Genomic DNA, 9,416 nt, shown 5'->3' on the forward strand with positions numbered 1-9,416 from the left:
TATATATATATAGAGAGAGAGAGAGAGAGAGAGAGAGAGAGGTAGGTTCAAATGTTTCTCACATCTATTGTGTGATAGAATGCACCAATAAGAATTTATTATTAATTATATGTAAATTAAATGTTGTCCATACTTATAACTCATTTTTATGGAAACTAATAAAATTCATCATTAATGTCAACAATAATATTCTTTCAGAATTAATTCATATCTAGAAGAATGAGAATGTATTCCAACAGAATGAGAGTGTATTCTAGTAGAATGTACTCTCGTTCTTCACATTCCATGCAACTTTATTGTATTTTAAGTGAGTGAGTTCTGAAACAAAATACGAACTCATATATAAAAACCTAGATGTGAATTCATTCTGAAAGAATGTTATTGCTGACGTTAATAACGAATTTAATTAGTTTCCATAAAAAGAGAATTATAATTATGGATATTATTTAATATACATATAATTATGGAAATCATTTAATATTTATATTTATTTAATTAAATGATTATTTAATTTACTAAATTTGTATTGGTACATTCTAGCACACAATAAATGTAAGAAACAAAATAACCTAGCTATATATATATATATATATATATATATATATATATATATATATATATATATATATACTAGTTTATAACCCGTGGAAACCACGGTTACAAAATTAATTAAATATTCATAGTAAAAAATTCAAAATTATTAATCAATTATTTTATATAAAATTTTAAATACATTATTAATTAAGAGATTTTTTTTATTAGTTATGTAAAATTATAATTATTGATTCAAATAAATATGTGGAATTAATTTATCATATATATTAGACTCTTTTTATTTGTGAACTAATGAAAACAGTAATATAAAATTTAAAATTTAAAATTTAAAATAAAGTATAAATAGGTTGACAAATAACATCACATTAATTAGGAGGTTTAATGAATTTAAAATAGATAATTAATAGAATGACAAGTGGCATCATATTAATTAGGAGTTCTAATATTATGACACTTGGCAAAAGGACTACTCTTTTATTAGTATATATATATATATATATATATATATATATATATATATATATATATATATATATATATATATATATATATACTAGTGATATAACCGCGCAAAGCAGCGTTGACGAATAGTTTCCTCGGCAATAAGTGTTTTTACAAAAACTCAACAGGTATTGAATAGCTTCTTGTTAGTGAATAGTTCCATTCGTAAACTTGTCATTTTATAAAGAACAAACAATTGATTTCATGTCGAAAGTTAATTTTCTTTCGGAAACAAGTTGTATTCAAGGCCGGATTTAAGGAGGCAAGGCGTTTAGCCTTACAGGGCCCCGAAAAAAGTAGGTCCCAAGATTTAGCCATATTTTCTATTCAATATTTGTATAAATAACAAATCCTTCGAATAAGTAAGTGCATGAATATCGATCGTATTGCTCAACCTGTAAGTGCGTCCCAGATTTAATAACTTTCTACGCATTCACTTCAGGTTCGATTCCCATTATTGGCATTCTTCAAGAAAGTTCCTTTTTAATGGGCCTAAACTTCCCTTTTGAGCTTCCACTAAATTCTTGTTTTTTTTTCATCCACCGAGAAAGATTGCAAGATTCATTCATATAATATTTTATTAAATTATTAAGTAGTTTTTTTTATTAAAAGATTTATTATTTTTATTGAGATTTAATACACCATGCACCCATTTGTTTCACTAATTTATAATGATTTCTAAAAAGATTATGATAGTGACGACTTCTAGTTCTAAACATGGAATCGTTGAATGGTTGAAGGAGAAGAGTAGATTTTTGTCACATTTTACTAATGACATAACTAACCTTTAACATATTTGTTTTATTAAAATATTTATATTTTTAATGAAATTATAGTATAAAATATCCGGTCCAAAACAGTTAGTAGGTACTCATTAAAATAGCATGATTTTGTTATGTTTATTGTCATAAAGTTTATCTTCGTTTAAGAAAAATAGTTTATATAATTTAAATCGTTACACGTTAAGGCTTAATGACCTTTTTTTTTCAGCTCGTCCAGAATATTTAAATCCTCAGAACCGACCCGGGTTATATTCCAAAGAAAACGCAACACATAAACAAATAACATTGAGCGTTAAGATATATATCTAACATATGTTGCTATCTTGCATAAATATTGATTTTTTTGGAGGGTTAAAATAGAAGCAAGTGATTTGCTTCATAATTTACATATATAAAAATTATGTTTATAGAGATGTTGTGTATGTATGTGTATGTCCCTATGTGGAGAAGGGAAGGAGGAGACAGCGAATGAGAGGCGTAACACTTAAATTGGAACCAATTTTCTAAACAAAATGTGTACGTATAAAAACTTTTGACATTTGTTTGCGACAAAGCTTTAATGTGAGACATATTATACAAGAAAGTCCATGACTTGTTTGATTAAAAGAAATGATTGCTTTATCTAATAAAATAAAATTGGCTATTATGAAAATAACATAATTTGTTATAGTTTGTAAATTTTCATTTTAAGGTTTTTTTTTTTTTTTTTTTTTTTTTGGTGTCAATAACCCGTCTTTTTTTTTAAAATGATTTTAATAAAACTATAAGTTTATTTTGTTTAAATAACAAATTTTACATATTATTTTATTTCGTATGAATTACAAAAATATATATTATATTTTATATTTTTATTCGGATCTAATAAGGTTTTTCTAAGAAAAAATTAAGCATCCTACTTTCCGGAAAAATTAAAACCTTACCATACTATTTTCTAGCAAAACAATATTTTATATCATCCTACTTAAAAAAAACAATAATTTACATAGTTTTTGACACGTTTTGAACCATAAAACATAGCTTTTGACTATTCTTTTTACACAAACCAACATTTTACATCATTTTTGACCTTTTGGAATGTAAAATACATAACAAAAAAAAAGCATCAACTCTTCATCCAAAAAAAAAAAAAACCACATTAAACCAAAAAACAAGATTTGAAAAAAAAATAGAGAAAAAAACCTAGACATCACATATAACTTCATTTGGATCTTCGATCTTCTTGCTCCTAGATTTGATGAAACAAACCAAGAACTCAAATTTATTAAAAAATAGATTTGATGAAACAAACCAAGAACTCAAATTTATTAAAAAACACATTCAGGATAAATTACAAAATTTATTACTTGATGCTACAAATGATATCGGTTTCATGAATAAATAATAACTACCTAAAGATGCCTTTTGACATAAGAGATGCTAATGCCTTTAATATCTATTAGGTGTAACACCCGTGTATTGGGTTTATTAAAAATAAAAATTTAATATCAATATATAAACATTAAATGTTTTATAAAATAATACTTTAAATAACATAATGTAATTTTTTGGAACATTTGCAAAAGAAATTAAATTGTTTGGAGTATTTATGAGAATTTATTATCAAATTTATAAAACCCATTACAACTTTATGAAAATTTATTTTAAGAAAAAAGAAATCCCTAAAAATGATTAGTGGAAAATAAAAATTTTAAAACTCTCACAAAATGACAAGTGTCAAAATGAAAGAGAAAATGACATATGGCAAAAAAAAACTTTCATTTATTAGAAATGATTAATTAATTGGAAAACTAATATACTTCGTTCCTCCACCATCAAACAAATTAAGTTTCAATATATAATTAAATCAATAACATAAACATATATGAAACATAAGTAATTATACTAACTTTTTTGACCCCAATCGTTCATGTATTTTTCTTTTCCCCCAATTTAGTAAACCAAAGAAAAACTAAAATTAAGTGCTAAATTTCCAATTAACTTACCACTTACGTGTCTAGACTCTAGAGGCTTACCGGTATGCATATGTCAATTTATCTTCACTATTCACTATAGCTGTATTGACAATTAGAAGGTTCACGAATAAGTGAGAACATTAAGCTGGGCTAATGTGAGAAGAATCTTGTTAAATGTAAAAGATACCAATGATAATGTCATATATCAATTAAACATGAATATTTTTGGATTGTTTCCAGAACTTTGCATCACTCTTCTTGTAGTAGATCTAAATAAACTTGATGTCCATCTGTGATAGCAACTTCTTGGCATTTGAAGTATCATTGATGTCCATCCGTGATAAGTTGAATTTAAATTTGAGTCAACCTGTAACGTTCGCGTTTCCAGGCTAGGCATATTCGTTGATGTAATAGTCTATGTTAACCCTTGTAACTCTTTTTGAAGTATTAATGATGAAATATTTGAGTATTATGTGAATTATGTGTATTTGTGTGCTTAATTGCTTAATTATGTGATTTGATTAATTAATAATAAAATAAGCGTCAAAATTTAAGTGTAAAATAAACCCGATATCTTTGCATAAAGATGTAGTGGTCGAAACAAGGATTCCGAAGATATAAAGAATGTCGAAATCCGAGTTATAACGAAGAAGTTATGACCTGTCGAAGTTTCGCGACAGAACCGGCAACGCTGAATGACGTAAAAAGTGAAATTTACGTTAGAGCGATATTTAGTCTTAGTGGTCTAAACGAAATTCGTAGAGTTCGTTAAACCGAGAGCGTGCATAAAAGGAACGCCCAAATCTGACTTCGTATGAGGAAGTTATGATTTTCTGAAGTTTCGACTTAGCGGTATGCAGCCCGAATACTCGAATATGAGATTGAGTGATTCTTAACCGAAACAATCTAAACGAGAATCGAAGATCTCGTTGTTAGTAGCGAAACGATGAAAAGTTAGGCGAGAACGGACATCGGATAAAGAAGTTATGAATTTATAACGAAGTTTTCCTGTCCCGGCCTACTAAAATAATATAATAAAAATAAATTCAAAATTAGCCGACGGAGTCTTAACGAAAGTTGTAGAGCGTAGTCTCACCTACGCGTGGATATAAAGAACGTCGAAAACGGAGTTCGTATGAAGAAGATATGAATTTCCAAAGTTTATTAAATAATTAATATTTAAATTTAATTAATAAATCCGGTATTATCCGAAGGGGAGTCATCGGACTTATCCGAAGTACGCCCAGCGTACAGCAAAGCATGACACGCCTCGCACTTGAGTTCTTCGGATGACGCATGCAGTGACGGATTCGGACGCGTACGCCCCGCGTAAGGCAGTACGCCCAACGTACTGCGAGGCTTCAGCCTCCTATAAATAGGATGTGAGGGGTCCGGGCATATTTGCTCAATTCCTCTCTTTTTCGTGTCGAAGCTCTGCGTGTAAACCCCCGAAGCCATCCCGACACCCCAGATCTTATATCCAAGTTAAGAAGGAAGTGTTACGCTCCCGAGATCCCGAGAAGTACAATTCCCGAGCCGAAGCTCTGCCCGCGAGGAGCCCGGTTTTTGTGAAGATCTTCCAGATCTACCGAAGAATACTACTTCTGCAAGTCGTAGTACTGTCCGATCATCTTCTGATCAAGTGAGTGTGTGGTTACTTTCTTCTAACACATAATTATGAAGTATTTTATATAAAATACATGTTATGTGTATATTTTGTTGTTATATGTGTGAATGTATATTCACTCTCTTCTATCTCATAGGTCTGATTTATTCTCTATGAAATACGTGTTTTGTGTGTGTGCCTCATCTGTTATGTGGAATATGTATTGATTAAAGCATGCTATACAGGTTTTAAACTATGTATAAAAATGTATATTTTTATCTACTAATATGTTGGATAGAACATGGGTAGATAGTTGGTGTGTAATAAACAGATGAGAGGCCTCAATGTTGTTTTTGATTCAGTCATCTAGCAGAGTTTAGATGACGACCACAGACTTTTCTAGACAGTCTAGTGGAACGCTAGCAGACTCATAACCTGTAGGTGTTAATGAACTTGGGTGTTCATTCGTTGTACTCCATCCCCCTCATGGTTGCCTTATTTGACTTATATTGCTGAGGAACCCCCGAAGCATGTGTTGTCACCCCGATGAAATATTCTTAGACTAGGTCCCTTATGTTAGTTGTCTTAGGGACGTAAAGTGAGAATAACGGGAATGAGTAATTGGGTTATTGTTGGTTGGTGGAATTAAATATAATTATTTATTGTGGGTTGAAAACCCTATATGCTCACCAGGCTCCTAAGCCTGACCCACTCAGTCTTATTTGTATTACAGGAAGTGGCGCAAGGGCATAAGATGGATGAATCATCAATTTGTTTTGTTTACAAGTCTGTATATGTATATATTTGTTGAACGACTTGTAATGTTATCGTTTATGCTTTATGGTATGTATCGGAACATGACATCCCGAGTTTTGATTATATAATGAAAATACATTTTTTTATGAAATGCTTTGGTAAATATTATTTTATCATACTTTGTTTTTGGGAACAAATTCCGCAACTCTTTCAAATCAAAAAGGATTTACTCTGAAATTATTTTAAAAGCATAAATGAAAATCGGTCTTTTCTGGCCGAGATTTTGGGGATGTCACAGTTGGTATCAGAGCATTAGTTTAAGCGAACTAGGAATTTGTAGGATTTCTAGACTTAAACTTAGAATGCTAAGTGAAATTTTGAGATGTCTGTCTGTTATGTTTTAGACACGAGCACTAGTTTATTTTAGGAAAATTGCCTAAAATGCTTTTATGTGCTAAATGTTATATGTTTGCCATATATGATATTATTTGTTCGGATCTATGGTCTGTTGCCGACCGGATCTGGAAACCTTATGTGTGTAGGATTCTAAGCGTACGTCTACGATATTAGAACTAGCATGTAAACGTTTCGGAGTGATAAGGATGATTTGAATATCTATCGTGAATGAGGATCTAATTTCACCTTATTCGATGTATAGATCAAAAATGGTGAGAACAAGAAGTGGAGTTGGAAATGCTGATGAAAACAGGAATCAACCACCAGTGATTGAGCAAATACCTGTCGTAGCAGCAACACCTGAGCCGATAACAATGGCTGGTGTACAAATGATGATTCAAACAATGTTGGATCGTCAAATGGAGGAGACTAGGCGGTTGCTTCAACAGAATCGTGAAGAACTGTCAATTCAAGTGGAAGAGCCCGATTTAAATGAAGGGCACTCGGAAGGAGGAAACTTCAGTGGATCTGTTGGTCAAGCCAACCCACCGATAGTTAGGCAGAACAACCATGATGGAAGGAATGATGGAATGGGATGCAAGTACAAGGACTTTCTAACTTGCAAACCATCGACCTTCACTGGAAAGGAGGACCCAATCGGAGTGATGGATTGGATCTCCGAAATGGAGTTAGCCTTCATGACTTGTGGCTGCAGAGGCAAGTTGCAGACTATCTATGCAGTGCGTCAGTTCCGAGGTGGAGTCGTTCGTTGGTGGAACACTCTAGGAAAGACTTTAAGCCCTAATGAGCCACTGCAATTGTCATGGGCAGAGTTCTTGGCGCAGTTCAAGCGCAAGTTCTGCTCGGCTCAAAATCTGTTGGAGTTGGAGAATAAGTTTCTGACATTGACGAAAGGCAGCATGTCAGTTGATGAATACACTAATAATTTTACAGACAAGATGGAGTTTGATTTGCGCATTGTTCCAGATGAGCTGACAAAGGTGGACCGGTATGCGAAGGGACTCCAATGGGAGTTCGAGGTGCCAGTACGTCAGGCACATACTCTAGAGGCAGCTATCTGGGCTGCCAAGTCTGTTGAGAACATGATTAAGGGGAGAACCACCAACAAGGTTGAGGTTGGTGAAAAGAGAAAGTTTTAGGGAACACCTGGTTCCGGTAAGAAAAACAAATTTTCGAAATCTGATTCGAAAAAGTTTGGTGGAGGAAAAGGAGGAGAAGCGAAGTGGTGTGATAAGTGCAAGAAGAAGCACTTTGGAAAATGTAGTGAGGATGTAACCTGCTACAAGTGCGGAATAATTGGTCATTTTGCCAATGAGTGTCCGAACAACAAAAGGATGTGTTTTGGTTGTATGAAGAGGGGCACATTTTGAAAGACTATCTGAAGAAGAAGGAGGCAGCTAAGCCCAACATTCAACCAAAGCCGAAGGCGAGAACTTTTCAGATGACACTTGAGGCTGCGAAAGATGAAGCTGATGTCGCTTCAGGTACCTTTCTCGTAAATGAATTTCCTGCTCAAATTTTGTTTGATTCTGGAGCCAACTACTCCTTTATTTCGCATAAGTTTGGTAGGAAACTAGCTTTGCCTGTTGATAGACTAGATAATGCTTTATTAGTCGAAGTTGCTAGTGGCAGGTTTGTACCTGTTAGCCATCGTATGAAAAACATCTTAATCGACCTTAATGGGAATAAGTTTCACGAGGAATTATTACCTATCGAACTTAATGGTTTCGACATTGTTTTGGGAGTGGATTGGCTTAGCGCCAATGATGCCGAAATTTTATGCAAGAAGAAGATAGTTAAAATAAACCCGCCCGGGAAAGATTTGTTTATGGTGTATAGGGACGAATGCCGAGTAAATTCTGGAATCATTTCCCTAATGAAAGCCAGAAAGTGTTTGACCAAGGGGTGTACATCATATTTAGCATTCGTGATCGATGCTAAGAAGGAAAAGAAGGTGATGCAGAGTGTACCAGTGGTGTGTGAGTATCCGAAAGTATTTCCCGAAGATCTTCCTGGATTACCACCTGATAGACAAGTGGAGTTCAGAATATACTTGTTACCAGGCACCACGCCAAAAGCAAAAGCACCTTATCGATTAGCACCGACGGAGATGAAGGAGTTGATGATGCAACTTCAGGAGTTATTGGACAAGGGTTTCATTAGACCTAGTTCATCACCCTGGGGAGCTCCGGTGTTATTCGTGAAGAAGAAATATGGAAGTATGAGAATGTGCATCGATTACAGAGAGCTGAACAAGGCAACAATAAAGAATAGATATCCGTTGCCGAGGATTGATGACCTGTTTGATCAATTGCAAGGTTCGAGCTATTTCTCGAAGATCGATCTTAGGTCAGGATATCATCAGCTAAAAGTAAGAGAGTAAGATATAAAGAAGACTGGATTCAGAACACGATATGGACACTACGAGTTTTTGGTTATGTTGTTTGGACTAACCAATGCTCCGGCAGCATTCATGGATTTAATGAATAGGGTTTGTAATCCGTTCCTTGATAAATCCGTGATAGTGTTCATAGACAACATTCTGATTTATTCGAAAAGCCAAGAGGAGCATGGCAGACACTTGCGAGAAGTGTTAGGAGTCTTGAAGAAGGAGAAGTTGTATGCAAAGTTCTCCAAATGTGATTTTTGGATTCGAGAAGTCCAATTCTTGGGTTACGTGGTCAACCAGGAAGGGATAATGGTCGATCCAACAAAGATTGAGGCTGTAATGAAGTGGGAACAACCAAAAAGTCCCACGGAGATCCGAAGCTTTTTAGGATTAGCCGGATATTACCGAAGATTTATCCAAGGCTTTTCTTCGATCACTTATCCATTAACAGTTTTGAC

The sequence above is a fragment of the Lactuca serriola genome, chromosome 7 (genome assembly GCF_051521515.1).
Source record: "Lactuca serriola cultivar US96UC23 chromosome 7, Lser_US96UC23_V15, whole genome shotgun sequence".
In the NCBI taxonomy this organism is placed as follows: Eukaryota; Viridiplantae; Streptophyta; class Magnoliopsida; order Asterales; family Asteraceae; genus Lactuca; species Lactuca serriola.